The sequence below is a fragment of the Ahaetulla prasina genome, chromosome 4, assembly GCF_028640845.1.
Source record: "Ahaetulla prasina isolate Xishuangbanna chromosome 4, ASM2864084v1, whole genome shotgun sequence".
NCBI lineage: Eukaryota > Metazoa > Chordata > Lepidosauria > Squamata > Colubridae > Ahaetulla > Ahaetulla prasina.
Genome location: NC_080542.1, coordinates 112125013 through 112147744, shown reverse-complemented (window position 1 = coordinate 112147744; position 22732 = coordinate 112125013).

The following is a 22732-nucleotide window of genomic DNA, read 5'->3' as shown; positions in this document are numbered from 1 at the left end:
TACACGAGAGGCATGCACAGACAACAATACACTTTATGAATCACCATTACTGTGGAACCGGTGGGCAGTTAGAAAATTTTATTACTAACAGAGATACAAAAGTGGGTGATACGTAAAAAAGGTTGACTACCCCTGCCTTAATAAGTGAATAAACTATGACATCTTAATATCTCCCATAGTCCCATTGGCTCTATGTTCCTCCCTAATTGCTTTGCCTTTTCATATCTCACACACACACACACACACCGAGATGGAATATGGGTAAAAGTGAGTGGCTGCTCTGTTTTGCATGTTCCTATGACAAGATAGATGGAGTACTATCTTGTCTCAATGACAAAAAAAAGGCATAAAAGGTAGAGAAGGCATAAGAATCAAATATATATTCTGCTTAGGCTAGTTCTTGGGCCTCTGCTTATCTGATGGCAGGGGAAATGAAAGGTCCATAACTTGACACAACTTCTTTCATTGTTCTTTAACTATTGTGTTCTGATAATCAACCAGGAATTATTTTTGCAGTTACTGGGCAGTTTCTTTACTGGCAATACTGTTTCTCCATCACTGAATTCATAGACTTGGCATTTTACCAGGTTTCCTAAAACATCAGTTTTAATCTTCAAAATAAATAATATTCACATTAAAGTAATTCTTTAAAAAGTTTGGCTAGGCCCTTCTAGTTACGTCTACTAAATTCTGGAAAGAATTTTGTTAATAGTTGCTTTGAAAAGTTCTAGTTGAGTTCTGTGAATACAACCAGCTGGCTATGGATTTGCACAGTGAGACTGAATATGTCAAGGTCAGTGCCTGTCGAGTATAATTTGTTCTTTTATTTGAAACTTGAATATGTGCTTCACCATAATTGAGAATGTTCATTTTCATGCAGCCTCCCCATGATAGCAGGTAATACTGCTGTCACTTTGAGCCAAAGCAAGCAAGGTCTTCACAATAACATCCCACAGTAACTTATCAATGGACTTCAACATAATATTCACCATCATATCAGCTGCCATAATGATAGTTTTGTCCAGAAAAAAAAAGATGATTTTTTTTTTTGAAAAGGTCTGGCATGGCAATTACAACAACTGTAATGCAACAGCTCTCAGCATGAGAAAAAAGTCAGAAGGACAAAACAATGTGATTCATATCTATTTGAAGTGATTGGAAATTTTGTCCTAGTGTTTTTAATATCAACGTTTTGTGTTAAGAGCATTAAAGTCATCTTAAAAGAATTATGTTTTTATACAGTGTATTAACATTATACTGAATATGATAATTTCATTTTGGTCATTTGTATCTAGAATAAGATCTCTTAATGTATACATGCATTTGTATTTATATTTGTTTTCTTGATTATCAATGGCAGTCTCAGAAATTTTTCCAACACTAAAGTTCAAAAGTATCAATATCCTATCAATATAAATATCAATAGTGGTTCTATCCTATCTAAGGATTCTATCAATCCTTCTATTTTAACCAGTCTATCTTTTCTTTTTATTAAGCATTCCAGGAAAAATGATTGCCTGAATAATTCTGATCATTGGAAGTATAGATATGTTGCAGCATTTGAATGTCTTTTTCACAGACTTCACTGCTATCATGTCAAGTGCAAGTTTCTTGATCATTGGTTCCTTTGCTCTTGATAGTTTTGAGATAAATAGTTTGATAGCGCCAGTTTAGTATTATGGTTAAGGTGCTATCCTAAAAACCAGGAGCCTGTGAATTCTGCCCGATGGACTTCACAGAGTTGTTATTGTGGGTAAAATAGGTAAAGGAAAAAGTATTATGTATGTCTATTGCCTTGAGTTACATATAAAGTAATGAAGGCAGGATCAAAATCTAATATATAAAATGAATAGTTGACCCAAAAAGCAGAAGCTGTTTACCATTTCAATATCTTAAGTACCATGTCTAAGATGCTGCCTGTACCTGGTGTCATTAGTTTGTGTTCTTTACATTTATTGTTCCCATTTTTTTTCCACACTGCTCCTTGGCTTTTATTACTTTAGTTTGGTGATCATTTACATTTTCAGCTATCAGAAGAGTGTCATCAGCATAATACTGTTGATATTTCTTCTTCCATTTTTAAACTATGCTCATCTTCTTCCAGTTCAGCCTCTTGTGTCTGTATGAGTGTGTTTGTTCTGGGCATGCATGTGTCTCTCTCTGTGTGAAATAAAGGATGGGAGATCCTTGGTGCTCTCTGAACTTGGTTGTTTTCTCATAGACAATTCATTACTCGACTTAGGCAACAGCATCAGAAAACAACCAAGCACCCTGCATTTCAATTCTGATCTACAAATATTCTCCTTTATTGAAATAAAGGATATAGTACAATATAAGTGGTTTTCAATCAGCCATTTCAATCTCAACTTTTGTATATACTAACTAATGATAATATATAAAGTTATTGTAACTATTTTACATCAGCTGAGATGAGATATAAAAAATAGTCCTGTTGAAGAATCCTTTTATTGAAAATGAAGGCCTCAGATACTTCTCTAGAGCCTTGAGTTACAGCATCAATAAGGGATGGAACCACTACAAGCCTCAATAATCAGCTTTGTAGAAGAAAGATCCTATTTTGTATTTACTACAGTCTGTTTGCATATAAATATCTGATCCCAAAGGTAAATTCAGCTTCATCAAGTTATATAAAACCCTGAATTTTCTTTCCTTGCTTTGTTTCCTGTCCTTGCCTGTCTACCAGATCTGAAAGGAATCACTGTCTCATTATTTTAAGTGCTACAGAATTTAAGTAGAAAAACAAGATAAAAATAATTTAAACGATGAAATGCAGAAAGAGAATACCTACCTTTGGCTCAAGCCTTGTTGTCTTGGCACCCAATTTTTCTTATAATCACCAAACTTCCTTTCTATAGAGGTCAATAGAGCTGAATATATACTATTTCTCTTTGGCATTTGGTCAGAATGCTGAATGTACCACCAGCTATGGTACTTTGAAAAAGAAGGATCTAAAACAGTGGAGACTTTCCCTCTATATAGATAGTTAATTTGAACTTTTTCTGAATTTATTGTATATGACCTGTGCCCTGTTGGGGCATTGTTTCAGAGATATTTTCTTAGCTAAAAACAGAAACAGAATCAACACAGGTGACCAAAAAAGTAGTGAAAATGAGAGTAACTTCTGAATTCTGCCAACTGTCACATTAGGTTTCTTTGTTGTAAACTGGCAAGGAGCATCATACTCCTCCTCCCTCCCTCCCTCCCTCCCTTCCTTCCTTCCTTCCTTCTTTCCCTCCCTCCCTCCCTCCCTCTATGAGAATAAATATCAATCTGGTTCAATTCCAAGATGAGAGAAAGGCACTGGAGACAAAATGGAGGCTGGAGGCTGATTGAAAGAGACCTCATTTATTGATGAACAGGACCACATGGGTTGTGGTTCTGGTGTAGCTGACTACATGGAGTTGAGAGTGGGGGGTTTTATACCTTCTCTTGTGGTTTGCACCTGAGCTTCCTGTGCAAGAACATATATTCTATTGGCTGTTGTCAGACTCCCATGGGGCCATGCCATAGCTGGCTCGATAGGTTGTCTAAAACAGAGGTGAAATTCACTTACCTTTCCTACCAGTTTGCAAATGTGTGTGCACCGCACATGTGCTTATTCGGTTGCACGCACCATCGTCTGCGCATGTGCAAAGCCTGTGCCCTGCACAAAGGCTTAAAATCATCACAAAAAGCGACCTCATGACATCCACGTGGGTGGGCAGAAGCCTCACGCAGCTGCTGCTACCAGTTCACCCAAGACAGATAGAACCAGCTGAATTTCACCCCTGGTCTAAGCTCCCAGATTTATTTGAAGTGTCTTTGGTAAAGCAATGTCCTTAGGAGATTGTGCAATGTAGTGAGCTCTGCATCTTAGTGGGTTAATCCTATTATGTCCTGAAGGGTCATGTCTTAATCCTTTCACCCTGAAGGAGAAAATATTTTGTTTTGTAGATAGGATGGCCCAGTCTTTCTTAATAGGCACAAAATATCTGCTGGGGAAGGAAGACTGAGTATGCTTTCTGTCTCTTAAAAAAAATTGTTTCTCCATTTTTTCATTATGGAAATATAATATTCTGCCTTTTTTAATATTTCCCAAAATATTTCATTCTTCTAGAAGAGGGGTAGGTGCTATCTTTCTACACCTCTGTCCATCCCTCCGTTTGTCTGTCCCTTCTGCTAGGAGACCAGTGGATTAAATCAGGAACAAAACAATATCAGAAAATCACTTCTGTACTGTTGGCAAAGAAATTGCCATAATTTGCATGAAGTCATAGACAGCTGACTTAAATCAAAAGGGATTCAAAAGGAATAGGGCTTGGGTCACCGGTGATTGACTATTTTCACCATTCTCCTGGGAATATCTCCAGCAATTTCCCAAGCATCTGTGTATAATAAACAATGTAGTACAGTGTTTCTCAACCTCAGCAACTTTTAAGATGTATGAACTTCAACTACCAAAATTCTCCCAGCCCTCATGAAAAACATTGATGCAGGAAAATGAACCTTCAGCTTTTAAATGCCATTTTAGTTTTGATATAAGGAAGATACTCAAACTGAAGCTGGTAAACATTTGTATAAATACAATGTTCTGTGCAGATTGTTTTCTTTTAAAATGCTTTTGGGGACATGCAATGACTAATTTTCATTCACTGCTTTTTGCCATTTTGTATCACAGTTTTAAAGTGAATCTTCTGCGGTTTTTCATGCAAACGGTGATTCTCCTGCAATTTTGCATATGAAACAGCATAACAATCCTGACAGGACATTTTGAAGACAAATGGCTAGTTTGAACAGTTAAAGAAAGTGAAAGAGTCCTAGGCAAGAAAGCTATTCACTTTGGGTGAAGTAGTAGAATTTTAAACTACTACGGGCTATTGAATCATTATAATGATGGATAGTCTTTTCTGCCTACCAATAATACCAATCTTCTTACTCAAAATAGGGCGTGCTGTATATAATCTATAACAATGAACAATAGAGCGGGGCAGACATTTTGCAAGGGTGCTTCACTTTAATAAAGCTTGAAGCAAATTGTAAAGTGACTCTCCCATTCCTAATCCACAGATACAGTGCTTCACTTACCATGTAACAAAATGATTTAAGCATATCCACAGCATATGCAAAGATCTCATTTCTGGTGGGGAGTGGTGTCAAAGAAGGCAACACACTGCAATCTTCTCACATCTTTGTGCGTGTGTGTGTGTGTGTGTGTGTGTGTTGCTTGCAAGATATCTATAAAAATGGACAGAGTCTCAATTACACAGTTGTGGACTACATTGTGTCTTATTTTGTTACTTCCTTACCCCTGGACATTCCTTTAAAGACAAGATTGCCACTTGAGAGGAATTAGCTTCATCACAACATCTCACAAGCAGAACACATTATTTCTGCCAAAGGAAAGCATCAAAGTGAAATCTGTTACCTCTACCATTCAAAAAAAAGGAGCCAACAATTCCTAATATTTTGTCTACTCTTACAGTAAGCAATGTGATCAAATTAATAGCAAAGACCAGATCAACTCCAGCTTTCTCTTAAATCTTGGATGGGAAAATTGCCCGTGATTCAAATGATGAGAGGGGTGGGGGAAATGATACAATCTGCTAGAGCCAAGTTTATTTAAACAGAGCTGAGAACAGAATACAAGGTTCTGCCCACTTAAAGAGGGTACAAATAATCTTTGTACAGATTTCAGATTAAATGCTGACCAATATTGATATCACATGTCCTTTGTCTTATTTATGATAACATAAGTTAGAGCAGAGGTGTCAAACTTGCACTGTCATGTTGTCATCACATGATGTTTCACAATTTTTCCTCCTTAGCAAACCAGGGGTGGGCATGGCCAGTGTATGATGCATCCAGTCCATGGGCTGCGAGTTTCACACCCCTGAGTTAGAGATTCTCCTTACAGTGAAAATACTTAGTAAAGTGGAAGTTAGTATAACTAACCATCTTTTGTGGTTAGTTACTTCCTAGTTTCAATCTAAATACAACTCTGATTTAAGACAATGTGAGCCAGCATCTGTAAATTTCTAAGCAAGGAGGCTTAGTTCAGAAGCCTTTCAGAGTTTTGAAAGTCTTGGTTCATGTATTTGTTTTACTTCTTCAATTTCAAAAATGAAAATAAAATAAAATGTGATGTAGAGTATAAGCAATAGCCCTTGATGTATTCTTAACGTGTATGAAGTTTAAACCTAAAAGCTACAAGGTTTCTGTAGATTCTGATTTCAATCATTGAGATGTTGTCAAAAACACACTTCTTAGAGTATGTAAGGAGAATTCCAGTATTTTGAGATGCCTTTGTAAATAGAGAACTTTCAAGTGCAAAATAAAATAATGAAACAATCTGTAATTTCTGGAAGCTAATGATTTGATGTCTCATATTGAAAATATTTAAAACAATTATGTTGGCATAATAAAATGTCAGTTTTTTAAAAAAGTTTTTTTTAACAAAAAAGATAATAAGAGATATTCCAATATAACTTCTTCTATATTATACTATTTTTTAAAACTTTACTGAATTTTAGAAAAATATAAAATATAAACAAGGGGAAAAAAGGTTTAAAAGGAAAAGTAGGAAAGAGGAAGCAGGAAAAAGCAAAATTAGAGGGTACAGAAAGAAGGAAATAAAGATTTAGAAAAAAATAACTTTTGACTTTCTTCAGTACCGACAACAACATGAAATATAATAATCCTTTCAATTAGAGTAAACCGTGGCAGAGAGCACTTCCACAGTTCCAGTCAAAAATCCCAAGGTTAAAATTTCATTTCTCTCAGTTTCAAGCAAAAAATCCAAAAGTGGTTTCTATGTAGAAGCAAAGTTAGATAAAGTCTTTTCTGATAGAATATATTTGTAATTTAGGGTTGAAATGAGGAGTCCTTGGTGCTCTCTGAGGTTGGTTGTTTTCTTACAGACACTCATTATCTAAAAAAGGTGATTTTCTTTAATCAGAGTAGTCAATTTTGCCATCTTGACCAATTCCATTCACTTGTCCATATATTTTTCCATTGTATTTGTGTGTTTTTCCATCTCTGCAGGTAAATATGTCTTGTTGCTATTATCATATATAAGAACAAAAATTCCGTATTTTTTTACTTTGTACATCAAACCTAGAAGAAAAGCTTCTGCTCTCAGTTGTATATTTATTTTGAGAATTTTCTCTATTAAAATACATATTTGATCACAGTATTTCTTAACTTTTTTACATATCCACCATATCCACCAATAATGATAAAAGGTGCCTTCAGATGTCCATATTTCAACATACATTTAACACATCAATCAATCAACGAATCAAGAAGAGGGCCGTGAAAATATTTACAGACCCCTTGCATCCTGGATATAAACTGTTTCAACTCCTACCCTCAAAATGACGCTATAGAGCACTGCACACTAGAACAACTAGACAAAGAACAGTTTTTTCCCGAAGGCCATCACTCTGCTAAACAAATAATTCCATCAACACTGTCAAACTATTTACTGAATCTGCACTACTATTAATCTTCTCATATTTCCCATCACCAATCTCTTTCCACTTATGACTGTATTACTGTAACTTGTTGCTGGCAATCCTTATGATTTATATTGATATACTGACCATCAATTGTGTTGTAAATGTTATACCTTGATGAACATATCTTTTCTTTTATGTACACTGAAAGCATATGCACGAAGACAAATTCCTTGTGTGTCCAATCACACTTGGCCAATAAAATTCTATTCTATTCTATTCTATTCTATTCTATTCTATTCTATTCTATTCTATTCTATTCTATTCTATTCTATTCTATTCTATTCTATCCTTATACAACTTTGACAATACATCTTTTAAAAGTTCTCTCTCATATTACAATTCAGTGTAATTTTCAATACTTTACCCCACATATTTTCTCATTGATCAAACACTACGTTATATGCAAAGATTTTTTGTCCATTTAATTATATTTTCTATATATTAATCTTTCAGATTCATTTTCAATAATAGTTTATACATCTTAGCAATAACATGTTTATCACCAGCACATAAATCTAGTTCAGTTTTTTCTTTTATAAAAACAAAATTCTTCTTGTCCAGATTAAATATATCTGTCAACTGGGCATAATCAAGCCATTGTCAGTTCCTTTCTGGTTCTTCTTTAGTTTTTAATTTATGTTCTCCTTCAAAGAAAGTCAATAAATCTGTATTGCTCAACCAAGTTTGTGTAGTTATCATTTTTCTCCTAAAAAAAGCTTCTTGGGGGTGACAACCATAAAGATATTTTAGGAGTCAATCTTATTTTATATCTACTCCAAACACTCATTATGGCACACCTAGCAAAATGATTTTGAAAGTCTATATTAATCTTGACTGTTTCATATCATAAATAGTCCTGCCACCCAAAGCTCAGATCTTGTCTTTCCAACTGCAATAACTTCCTTTTCTTCAGGGTCACGCAATCTGTCATCCATACTAAACAATGTGGCAAAGTATGATTTTAAATCCAGTAGACCTTATCTGCATCTATATTTGGCACTTTGCAGCAATTTATATTTAATTCTTGGATTTTTTGCCATCATACAGATTTAGAAATATCTTTCTGCCACTTTTTGAATGGTACATCAGTAGTCAATATTGGTATAAAAATAGCATCCTAGATGACATATTCATCTTAATTCACTGAAATTTTCCCAACAATGACATTTACAATTTATCTCACCTCAGTAAGTCTTTTTTAGTATCATTTTAATATCATTGACATATATTTTGAAACAACATACAATCCATTTTGGTCAGTTAGGTATTTACCTTTAGGTATTTGACCTTCTTAATTTTAAAACCCATCCTTTTCATCAGCATTACTTGGGCTTGTATTATATCTTTGTTTTTGTTTATTTTCTTCAAAGCATTCTATTGCACCACAATCCTTTAGTTCTGTGATGGCGAACCTATGGCATGTATGCTAGAGATGGTACACAGCGTCCTCTCTGATGGCATTGGAGCTGTCACCCCAGTTTAGCTTCACTGTACATGTGCACATGCCTCCCACCAGCCAGCTGGTCTTTGGGTCTCTGCCGGGGAGTGGGGCACATGAGGGGGGCACATGTACATGTGTGGGAGGGAATGGGGCATGGGGGGGCTGTGGCCACATGTGCAGGGGGTGGGGCGCATGCACAGGGCCCACATGCACATTGAATTTGGGGGGCTCAGGGGCTCGCACGCACGCTTTGGACACTCGGTCCAGAAAAAGTTAGCCATCACTGCTTTAGTTTATTTATTAAATGTCCTTTACCCTTCTGAAATACTTGTAGAATCAAAACTAAGTTTTGAGGAAAAACCTTCAATTTGCAAACCTCTTTTTTAATTTTCAAACCTCTGATTTTCTTTTCCTGTCTTATGTATGTATTCAAAATTTTTAAAACTAAAATAAAAAGCAAAGGAGACAAAGAGCATATTTGTCTTGATTTCTTCTGGATGTCATGTGGTTTACTTAAATCACCACTAACAATAATATGTGCCTTTTGGGATGTGGATATTAATCTGATTCCTTGAATAAAATTCTTCCTCAGATCCATATCTTCCAAAACTTTAAACATAATAGACCAGTTCAAATTGTCAAAAGCTTTCTCTGCAACATGAAAGATTGATTCTGCTTGCTTCTCATTATGTTTGCAAATGCTCTGTTACATTTAACACAATCTTCATGTTGTCTTTTAGATAAAAATCCTCACTGATCATCCTGAATAAAGTTCAGTAAAATCCTTTTTAGCCAATATTATTGTAAATATTTGTAATCATTATTTAACTATTAAATTGATCTACTGTTCTTGGTTGAAGTCAAATCTTTATTGTTAGACCCTTTCTTAAAGATTTATAGTCTTTATAAGGCCATATAGACGTGAGACAGCTAAAGGATGCCCTTTTCCCTGAATTCACTGTACTCAGAGAGGGACTTTTATTTTTATTTTTGTATTTATTTATCATTTAAGAACCACTCATCTCCCTCACAGAGGGACTGTGATCAGTGACCAGTTGGTAGATTTTATATTAGAAAACAAATATTCATTGAATGTTCAAATAACTGATAATCAGAAAGTGATACTTGATTTTGAGAATACTCTGCTAAACAAATTTGCTTTTGAGAAAATATATATTGGCATGAGGATCCATTATTCAAAATGAGAGATTAATATTGGTTAATGGTTCTATCTACTGATCCAATCAAATCTTTATGCACGTAGGTCATTTAAAAACAAAATAACCTAATCAAATCAGAATAAGTTTTATACGCTTAAGTTTCAGTCCACAAAGATTACAGAGGTTTCTCACTGTAGAAGCAACAATTCTTCTATGGATAAGGTTCTTCATAACTAAAAGTCTGACCTTCCAGAGCACTGAGAGAATGCAATTTTTTTCCTTTAAACTACCAAAATCAGTGCACAATATTCCTACCTTGTAACAAATCCCTAGGAATTTCTAATACCTTATCTTAAATAATAGTTATATTCTCTCTAAAAAAATCTTGTGTGCATACTTGAAGAGCCTTCAAGAAGGGTGGTGGCTAGGAGCCGGGGTAGGATTCATATGTATAGTTAACTGATGATGTTGTCATGTGTCCATTACAAAGGAAACTAAAGGACTTGCAAAACAATTGCAGGAGCAAGTACAACTGATTAATATGTGTGAAAATACTATTTTATGTGTCAGCTTTATTATGAAGTATATTGCATGCCATGTACCTGGGTAAGTAATTGCAGAAGATATGTGGGATTGAGTCCTGTAGGCCTGAAACAATGAAGATGATAATTTTTATCCAAAAGAAATAATTTTATCATTCTGGTTCACACAACTTAACATTCTTGGCAAGGAAATCAACATTTCTAGAGTATATACCTATGGTAGAATACATCATTGGTTGTTTCCTAATTAGCTGAGCATCATAAATGAAACATACTTGCACTATGAAATGCTAATCTATGTTTCAGTATAATCTCATGTTTGTATTAATATGTCTTTGTGTGTGAGAGAGTGAGAATGTGTGTGTGTATGTGCACAGTTTATTTGTATAAAGGGTGTCCCAAAAGTCATGCCCCCATAGCCAATCACAATACATATTTTTTCAGACAAAATATAACTGTACTTAGGTATGTTCAAATGCCATGCATCAAACTATAAAGAAGCACTTAGAGGAAAATAGAAATACATTTGAACATTGAATATAATTGATATAATAAATTTTCTATGGGCCCTGATTTAGATGAGACAGAGAAAGAGAATTTTAAACCCTGCCCTACAACTGAGCTCCAGGAATACAAAAAAGAAAAAAGAAAAAGAAAATAAATTAAAATAAAAGAGGGGGAGGCTTTTATTTAGTAGTAGGTTGAAACTTGGTAAGTCAGTTCAAGAACTCATTAATATGAGTCAGTTCACGAACTCATTAATTTCAGCTACTCATAGAAACTTTCAGTTATAACCCATCTTTAAGTAGGAGAAAAGAAAAAGCAGGGAGTAACAAACTGCCATCTTCATCCCCACCTGTCTTACCTGCTAGTTTCTGCTAGTCTTCTATTTCCTTCTATCTCCCAATTCTTCAAGGCCTTATAACTGCCATGTGAGGAAGGTTAGCTGGGACCTCTCCTTTGAAGTGAGTCCTTTGGGACATTAGCAGCAGCAAATTATTATCCAGCTTAGTGAGGATACTTACACACGGAAAGTAAAACAGTCCAGGCAGGGGCTGCAACCCTGAATTTGATACCTTCTCCTTTTTATTTATGCCAATAATTCAATAACAGTAATAGAGCTTCAATCACATGGGCTGCCATAACAATCTATCGTGAGTCTTTTGATTGCCTTCTGCAGACATCTTTGAAGCTGGCAGTTGTAAGAATGATCAAAGTAAATAATAACAGTTATTGTTTTTCTTGATAGGATGTGGTTTCCTTTTCTAATCTATAAGGCATTCCAAGTATTTAAGCAACCCTAGTAATGTATCAATCAATAAAGATGAAGAGCTAATGCCTATACTTTCTTGTTTTCCTTTTTGTCCCCCCTACACACACACATACACACACACACACTCAATTCTGAGAAACTTCCTAACCCAGTTGATAGCAAACATTATCACTTCCTTGATAATATTGCTGCTCAGGTAACAATTTCTGAGATTTTGGGGTTACCTGGAGAGAAAAGAGAGGCTTCTACCTAATTTTTCAGAGTTCAGTGTAGGCGTTTTGTTGAGCTATACAGCTTCAGGCATTTAGAAACCAGGCAAATTGATACATCAGACCATGTAATAACAAGTTTCTGCAATGCTATTCGCTTAAAGATGGTATCTTGGGAAATTGCCTTTGCTGCATTGAACGTGATGTTTCTCCATTTTTCCCTTTCTTCCTCTTTGTCACATTTGATGCCAGACCAAGAAAGGCTCCAAACTCATTTTACTATATCATAAGCATGAAATGTTTGGAGTGGAGTATACCTTTGCTGAATGGCATTATTAAGGCAAATCAGAACCCCTGCATTGCTGATCAAGAGGGGGGGAAATCAATGCTTATTTGCACTGTACGGTACAGGTTCTAGCAAAATCAGTTAAATTATTCCTTACTATTTCTACTGAACACATCTCAGTTATGAAACAGAATTAGTCACCACCAATCTTATTCTGAAACACAGTACTTTTTCAAGAATAATTATGCATACAAGAAAGAAAAGTTTGTTCTAAAATACTATCTAATATCTACTACTATCTTATATATTCTGGGAGTATAGAGTAAAAAAAATAAGATGGTGTCTATGACTATACAAAACCATTTTCACTTTTTTTTTATGCTATGGATGTGATAAGCTAAAAATATGATGGGGCTTTGATTACATAGTTGTTGTTGCTGTCCTAATTTTTTTTTTTCAATTCCATTATATGTCCTGGCTGTTGAAATTATCTAGAATTTGCTAATATGTTTAATTTTTTTATTCAACTAAGTTAATTCGGTTACTGGCATAGCCAATGCAGATTATCGGTAGATTGAGTGTTTGCCATTTAGTTGCATTTGGAGAGATCTGACTTCAAGTTTCTACTCAGATCCACAGTTTGTAATAACTATAGATGAAGTTTCTTTTCCCAGCCATATATATATCTCTTCTGTAAAAATAAACCTAAGAATAAAGCTAGTGTCACTCTCACTGAACAAGAATCTAATTATGAATAAATATGAATAGATATGAACTGTATGAGAATGGATGTTATTTATTCATCTGATAGTTTACTGAGCTGTAACTTGGTTTCTCATTTTTTCCCCATGGAACTTTACGCATAGAATCAGATGCATGTCTATCTACTGTACTTTGTTGACCTAGATAGGATTTACTTCAAGTTAAGGATTTATAAAGTTATAAACTTTTATTTACACTGCCAAAATGGGAAGGAGGGAGGGAGGGAGGGAGGGAGGGAGGTGGGGAGGGAAGGAGGAAAATTTGATTATAGATAACAGAAGTCAAATACTGTAGATAGATAAATAGACAGATTGTTGGTCTTTACATAAAGTTGAGAAGAGAGGTGGTGGCAACTGAAAGGAACATTGAATATGGTTGAAATTTATGTAGTAATCACAAAAAGTAATATTTTAGCACCTTTGAGCAGTCATTTGGGGAATGGAATAATTTACATCACAATTTGTTTGAGAATTGCTTGACGACTTTCATGATTCCATCCAACATGGAAAGGCAGATTATGAAGAAATGTTAAATGTTAGAAATGTTAAATCTAAAATGGGAAAATTATTAATTAATGTATTGGTTTATGCCTTACCACACCAGACTTAAGGAATTATATCTCAGCTTCACTTTGGAACTGAAATTTAGCTGAATAATATCTAGAAGTTCTGGGTATAGCAATTTGATCCAATATCAGTATCTGAGATTTAAGCAAATGACATACCCAGGATACACACTAGACTAAAACACATGTAATTTAAGTGAGACTTCAGACAACATCTTGAAGTTCACAGGCTGCCTGTTGCTTTTTGAGAAAAACAGTGAGCATGCAAGCTGTTGTAAAGAAGATAAGAAATTCACTTAAATCATTTGACAAACTGATAACAGAAAGAGTTCTATACGTTATAAGAATTTCACCAGGAAGGTCTTCTACTTTTGGGACTACTATCAAAATTTGCAGGAATAATGCTCAACTATGTATTTTCTGCAATAAAAATAATGTGCAGTACTAGAAGATGTATGCGTAAATGTGTTATTTTTCTGCTTCTTATAAAATAGAAACTTGCACAATTTGTTTGCATGAGCTATTTGGTATATAGCATTTTGTTATATTCTTTTCTTGATGCAATTAGTCTAATGGCTGAACTAGCAGTGGGAAAAAGTGGGATTTGGAGATTACAAACCAACCAAGATTCATTTAATGGCAATCATGTTTGCTTTAGGGAAAGGTAAATTCTACCTTGAATCTTGTAGCTATTATAGATAAAATAAAAGGTTTTACATTACAATACTGTTCCCATAAACCCATTTCTAGTTGCCATTCAGAGATGCAGCAGCAAGACATCATTAGAATGCTATATAGAATGTCATTGTCTATTGAATGAAATATTTTTCAGTCTTCAGATTAATGGTGCAATCTTAATTGCACTGAAATCAGTGGTGTTTATTTCTCTGGGCAAGTTCCTGTTGTTTCTACAACCGGGGATGATACTGAACAAAAGGACTAATGAAAATAAAAAATAACTTCTGCACCATAAAATATGAGAAGACTGGTTCATTTTCCAGTGGAATCTTTTTTTCATAAAGGTCCAATTTAAATTACCTGGAAAGCATATGGACAATTTTTCTCCTCCTCCTCCTCCTCCTCCTCCTCTTCCTCTTCCTCCTCCTCCATCATTGCTAGGAGAGTAAAGAAATAATTCAGGAGTCCATCAGAGTGCAATTTTATGATTCATACATGAAAGCCGGTGTGAGTGGTTATTAGCAACATATTTAGAGCCATTGTGGTGCAGTGGTTAGAATGCAGTATTGCAGACTAATTCACTGCTCGCTTCAGGAGTTCAATTGTGAATGGCTCAAGGCCGGTTCAGTCTTCCATCCTCCTGAGGTCAGTAAAATGAGGAGCTCTTAGGGACAATATGCTGATTCTATAAACCACTTATAGAGGGCTGTAAAGCATTGTGAGTGGTATATAAGTCTAAGTGCTATTGCTATTTTCGGATATCACATAACCATAAAGTCATAATATCTCCTGCTAACCAGCAGCAGCAGCAAAGCAGCAGCAGTAGCCAGATCTACTGTAGGTTGAAGGCCTCTTTGTTGAAAGTTATGGATTTTAGTATACCATGCTATCCAGTATGGGTTATCCACTATTGATACGTTTTTCAACAGGTGACACAAGTCTACAAATTTAACACAAAGTCTCAGTATATTTTAAAAAGGTGCTAAAAACTAATAGGTTTTGGCACAATATAACTGAGTAGAAAAGAAGGTTTTGGCCAGCTCTTAGCTTTTACTGAAGGTGTCATGATCCCTCTAAAGAGAAAGGTTTGGAAATTCTAATGTTTCCACACAACATTTTTACTATAGCAGCCATCCAACTTTAATCACATCTCTTCTTTGTCAAATGTTTCAGATGAATTGGCTAATTATTGGAAATTTTATTCTGTTCAAAACAGAAAAACTTATGGAAAAAGCAGCTGCAGTTGAAAAGTTCATTTATTATCAAGAAGGTATTAAGAGAGAAAAAATCCAGTATTTTTTTTTAAATGACTATTCTTGGGGGGGTGGGGGGAATGATGAATTCATTTGTATGCATTCTAAAGAGTTGCATTAATCATATTTTAAAGAGGGTTTTGGCATGGGCTGCAAAGACATGACTAAGAAACGAAAGAGCAACAATGAACAATTTCCTACTACTGGCCGTTCCAATCAGTGATTTCTTTAATTCATCTTCTCATAGCACAAGTGATTTTAAATTGCTGCAATTGTCATGCTGACTATTCTGCCTGCTTCAGGTAGAACCATAAAGCGGAACATTTATTTCTGCCTGAAAATGAGCTCTAATACAGACAATGATAAGGAGAAATTGGTCAACTCTTAAGTAAAATGATGGTATCACATCTCTAGGATCAACTCATCCAGACATTGTACATGCTCCAGTACACAGAGATTCTCACAAACAGAGCTCAATCCTCCTACTCAGAGAATACAGAATCCAGTATAAAATGAAGAAAGTAAGAAGCTATATATATATTAAAAATAGTAGCAAAAAGTTTAAAATCATCTAAAGTAGTTAAATAGTGAGGAACATCAGTTTATTCATGTTTCTACACACCCAAAATATCCACAATGGTAATGCAACATGGATCAATCAAAAGTTTTAGTTAGAGAACAATATTTTATCAAAACCCTTGGGTGAACAACATGTTTTTAATTGTTCCCTACATTGAACGTCCATTGAACATATTGGAACATACCACCAAGAGAGACTGACTTTGAATAACCATACCATGTGAAATTTTAAAACAGTGCATCACAAGCAAGGCTACCCAGGGCAATTTCAATATGTGTTTCCCCTAGCACTTAAGAAAGGTCTGATGCACTAATATCAACACTATGAATTGTATCTATTAGCTCATGGGAAATGGTCTTTGATGGTGTTTGATGGTTTCCAAGGTCCTCCACTAAGTCACCATGATTGTCTCGAACAATTCCACTTGACTGTGTTGTTTAGCAATTGGCAATTGTATTCTGCACCAGCTGTAGCTTCTATACCATCTTAGAAGCTGTCTCATGCAAAGTCAAGGAGATTCCTATATAAATCCCTGGAACCATGCAAATACATTGTACTACAAATTACCCAGACAAATGAGAATTATAGTCCAATATATTTAGAAGACATGAGATTGAAAATGGCTACTTGAAGGATGAATGAGTGTTCTATCTTTATTACCATAAGGTCATAAAAATCTTATAGAAAGAAGAAAAATGTACAGTATTTTTTTGCTGGCAGGCTCAGAATGTTTTGGCTTGTTTTTGCTCAACATTGTCAATCATGTTTCAGGGCTGGCATGGTTCAGTCTGATCACTGGAACGCTGTCTGATTTGACCTTGGATATCATATATTTCTTCTTCCTATGCATGCAGGAGCAACTGGGAGCATATGTTGGCATGTGTGATATAAATTATGATTTACATGTAACTGCCACAATTAACATATAGCACTTAATGGCATTTGTGTAATGATACCATTGTGGTTTGTAACTGATAACCAATTCTCAGCATTGAAAGCTTTGGGATAACCAAAAATAATGAAATCTGAATTTGGCAGAGGGATATTTTGAATGGAATTAGGTGGTGGTGGTGGTGGTGGTTGTTATTGTTAGTTGTGAAGTCGTGTCTGACCCATCGCGATCCCATGGACAACATTCCTCCAGGCTTTTCTGTCTTCTACCATCCTCTGGAGTCCATTTAAGCTTACATATACTGCTTCAGTGTCTCCATCCAGCCACTTCATTTTCTGCCATCCCATTCTTCTTTTGCCCTCAATCTTTCCCAGCATTAGGCTCTTTTCCAAGTGAGTCCTTCCTTCTCATTAGGTGGCCAAATTATTTGAGTTTCATCTTCAGAACCTGGCCTTCTAAAGAGCAGTCAGGGTTGATCTCCTCTAGGACTGACCAGTTTGATTGCCTTTCAGGAGTCTTTTCCAGCATCATAGTTCAAAGGCCTCAATTCTTTGGTGCACAGCCTTTCTTATGGTCCAACTTTCACAGCCATATATTTATTTTATTTATTTTATTTTTATTTTATTAAATTTCTATACCGCCCTTCTCCCGAAGGACTCAGGGCGGTGTACAGCCAAAATAAAACACAGAATATGTACAATTAAAAGAATTTAAAATGAACTATTACTATGCGGCCGATAATTAAAACATTTAAAAATTTAAAATATTATTAAAACCCCAGTTTAAAAGCAACTATTTATGCCAGTCCTGCTTGGATGAATAAATATGTTTTAAGCTCACGACGAAAGGTCCGAAGATCAGGCACTTGACGTAAGCCAGGGGGGAGTTCGTTCCAGAGTGTTGGTGCTCCCACAGAGAAGGCCATACTCCTGGGGGCCACCAGCCGACATTGTTTGGCGGACGGCACCCTGAGAAGGCCCTCTCTGTGAGAGCGTACGGGTCGGTGGGAGGCATAAGGTAGCAGCAGGCAGTCTCGTAAGTACCCAAGTCCTAAGCCATGGAGTGCTTTAAAGGTGGTAACCAGAATCTTGAAGCGCACCCGAAAGACTACAGGAAGCCAGTGCAGACTACGGAGCAGTGGTGTTACATGGGAGCCACGAATGGCTCCCGTTACCACTCGCACAGCTGCATTCTGGACCAACTGCAGCCTCCGGGTGCACCTCAAGGGCAGCCCCATGTAGAGAGCATTGCAATAATCCAGCCGAGACGTAACCAGAGCGTGAGTGACCGTGCATAAGGCATCCCGGTCAAGGAAGGGACGCAACTGGCGAACCAAGCGAACTTGGTAAAAGGCCCTCCTGGTGACGGCCGCCAGATGTTCATCAAAGGACAGCCAACCATCCAGGAGGGTGCCCAAGTTGCGAACCACCTCCTTTGGGGCCACTAACTCACCCCCAACAGTCAGCTGCGGATGCAGCTGACTGTACCGGGGTGCCGGCATCCACAGCCACTCTGTCTTGGAGGGATTGAGCTTGAGTCTGTTTCTCCCCATCCAGACCCGTACGGCTTCCAGGCACCGGGACAGCACTTCGACCGCTTCGTTGGAGTGGTCCGGGGTGGAAAAGTACAGCTGAGTATCATCAGCGTACAGATGATAACTCACCCCGAAACCACTGATGACCTCACCCAGCGGCTTCATATAGATGTTGAACAGGGTAGGCGAGAGAATCGACCCCTGCGGTACCCCACAAGTGAGGCACCTCGAGGACGACCTCTGCCCCCCTGTCAACACCGTCTGCGACCGGTCGGAGAGATAGGAGGAGAACCACCGATAAACGGTGCCTCCCACTCCCAACCCCTCCAACCGGCGCAGCAAGATACCATGGTCGATGGTATCAAAAGCCGCTGAGAGGTCTAATAGGACCAAGGCAGAGGAACAACCCCTGTCCCTGGCCCTCCAGAGGTCATCCACCAACGCGACCAAAGCCGTCTCCGTGCTGTAACCGGGTCGGAAGCCGGACTGGAACGGGTCTAGATAGACAGCTTCCTCCAGGTCCCGGGGAAGCTGCCATGCAACCACACTCTCTACAACCTTCGCTAAAAAGCGAAGGTTGGAGACTGGACGATAATTACCCAAAATAGCTGGGTCCAGGGAAGGCTTCTTCAGGAGAGGTCTCACCACCGCCTCCTTCAAGGCGGTGGGGAAAGCCCCTTCAAGCATTTATAATCCCCTGGAGCCAGCCTCGTGTCACTTCCTGAGCAGCCAGTACTAACCAGGAAGGGCACGGGTCCAGTAAACACGTAGTTGCATTCAACCTCCCTAGCAACCTGTCCACGTCCTCGAGAGCCACAGACTCAAACTCATCCCAAATAACCTCAACAAGACGAGTCTCTGCTGCCTCGGCTGAATCATCGCAATCATGATCCAAGCCATCACGAAGCTGAACAATTTTATCGTATAGATAACCGTTAAACTCTTCAGCTCGTCCCTGCAGGGGTTCATCCCATCCCTCCTGTTGAAGGAAGGAACGGGTCACTCGAAACAGGGCGGCTGGGCGGTTATCTGCCGATGCAATGAGGGTGGAAACGTAGGAATGTTTCGCCTCCCTCATTGCCACTAGGTAGGTCCTAGTAAAGGACCTCACTAGTGTCCGATCAGCCTTGGAACGGCTGGCCCTCCAAACACTCTCTAGGCGTCTTCTCCGGCATTTCATCTCTCTCAGTTCCCCGGAGAACCAGGGAGCCAATTGAGATCTGCGCCGGGTCAGAGGCCGCAAAGGCACGACACGGTCCAAAGCCCCAGCCGCGGCCCGTTCCCAAGCCGCAACTAGTTCTTCAGTCGTGCCGTGGGTAAGATCCTCAGGAAATGACCCAAGCTCCGTCAGGAACCTCTCCGGGTCCATCAGGCGCCTGGGACGGAACCAACGCATTGGCTCCGTCTCCCTGCGGTGGTGAGCAGCGGTTCGAAAGTCTAGGCGAAGGAGAAAATGATCTGACCATGACAACGGTTCTTTCACTATATCTCCTAAATCCAGATCATTTACCCACTGACCAGAGATAAAAATCAAATCTAGCGCGCCTCCCCCAATGTGTGTAGGGCCATCAGCTACTTGAATCAGGTCCAAGGCCGTCATGGAGGCCTGGAACTCCTGAACCACTGTTGATGACAAGCCGGCCGATGGCAAGTTGAAATCTCCCAAGACCAACAGTCTGGGAATCTCAACCGCCACGCCAGCAAGCACCTCCAGTAGTTTTGGTAGGGCTGTGGCCACGCAGCAAGGAGCCAGGTATGTGATCAACAACCCCATCTGATTTCGATGTCCCCACTTCACAAGGAGGGATTCACAGCCAGCTATCTGAAGAACAGTGGACTCCCTCGGCTCCAGACTTTCCCTAATCACAACCGCCACCCCCCCACCCCTACCCTGGGTCCTCGGCTGATGGAATGCACGGAAACCCGGAGGGCACAGTTCAACCAGGGGTACACCCCCTTCTGTGCCCAGCCAGGTCTTCGTAATGCCCATAAAGTCCGCGGACTCCCTCTGAATCAGGTCACAAATCAGGGGAGCCTTATTAACCATGGACCGGGCATTGCAGAGCATCAGCCGTAGACCCAGGCTCTGAGGATCCTGACCATCCAGGGAACGAGTAAGGACTGGGGGGCCGGAGCACGTGATCGCCTTTAAACATCGACCACATGCTCCCAACGAACGATACGGCCCCCTGCCTCCGCCATATCTGCCCCTCCCACTTACCATACAGATGGAATAATGCTCTTTGCTCTGTTCAGACCCCTCCCCCCTGTCTTCGGATCAGCTAAAATAGTGTCGTGAGTACGCGCTAGGACTGGACATACCCTCCCCGACGGGTTTCCCCCAACACCCGCCCTTGCCCTCCCCCCCCCTTTAAAAATTCCCTCTCTAAAAATCCCCAAAGGCTCTTTCTCTTCGCATGCCACCTCTGTGGGTCCCAAAACCCGTCAATTGGGAAAACCAATTGCAATTGGGAAAACCATAGCCTTGACTATAGGACTTTTGTTGGCAGGATAATGTCCCTGCTTTTTAGTATGCTGTCTAGATTTGCCATAGCTTTCCTCCCCAGGTTCAACAATCTTTTAATTTCTTGGCTGCAGTCCCCATCTGCTGCGATCTTGGAGCCCAGGAAAATAAAATCTGTTACTACCTCCATTTCTTCCCCATCTCTTTGCCAGGGATTGAGAGGGCCAGATACCGTGATCTTAATTTTTTTAATATTGAGTTTCAAGCCAACTTTTGCACTCTCCTTCTTCACTCACATCAAGAGGCTCTTTAGATCCTCTTTGCTTTCTGCCATTAGAGTGGTATCATATGCATATCTGAGGCTGTTGATATTTCTCCCGGCAATCTTAACTTCAACTTTTGATTCATCTAGCCCCACGTTTCTCATGTGTTCTGCATATAAGTTAAATAGGCAGGGTGACACAGCCTTGCCAGACTCCTTTCCCAATTTTGAACCAATCAGTGGCTCTGTGTCCAATTCTCTCTGACCCACATATAGGTTTCTCAAGAGACAAATAAAATGGCCTGGTATGCCCATCTCTTTAAGAACTTGCCACAATTTGTTGTGATCCACACAATCAAAGGAATCGATGATGAAATTCAACTTAAATTTCATTTATGTGTTTATTCCATGTCTCTGCAATTTTCTAGGCAAGATTTCAGAAATGATTTCACATTGCCTGTTTCCTATGCCTGAGAGAGGGTGACTAACCAAAGATCATTCATCTGGCTTTGTGCCTAAACCTAGAACTCTCAGTCTCTAGTCTTGTGCCTTAACTTCTATACCAGACTGGCCTTCAGTTCTACCAACACTTTGTTTTCCGATTGCTACATATTACATGATGATTGTAACCACTCTATCCACCTGACTACTATAGAAAACTTTCAGAGATTGAGGTTGAACAGGGCTGTATACTGCAGCCAATGATTTTAACCATTCAAGACTTGATGGGTCAATGTTTGCAGGAATATATGTTGTGTATGGGAACAGGGCTCTCTCTTTTTTAGATCCATAGGTTTCAGATGGATAAAGATAATTTACTGTCAGGAATAAAATAGACTCATGCATTTCTTGGAAACACAAATTTAACAGAAAAATACTTAAAATATCCATTCTCAGATATACATAAAGAGACCGCCTTCTCCTCCTCCTTTTAAAGTCCTCACTGGCTTTGTCATCACCTCTTTGAAGGTCTCCAAAGGCCCACGTGCCAACCTCCGCAACTTTACCAAGATAGTCCCTAATAATTATCAGCAGCCTCCTTAACAATTATCACAACCTTAAAACACATCACTGTTCATGCAAATGAATATCAAGGCTTGCATATATCTCTTAATGTCTTAAATACCCACAGAAAATTTGAATAAATTATAAAGCAAATAGTTTAGAATAGTTAGAAGTTTTATTGCTCAGCCATACAGTTATGTAAAGCAGATTTTTGGGATTCCATTTATAAAATAAATTTATAGTTTCATGTTAATGAATTAACAATCAGCAAGGTATATATTGTTTTCTTTATCTAATTTTTTCTCTCAC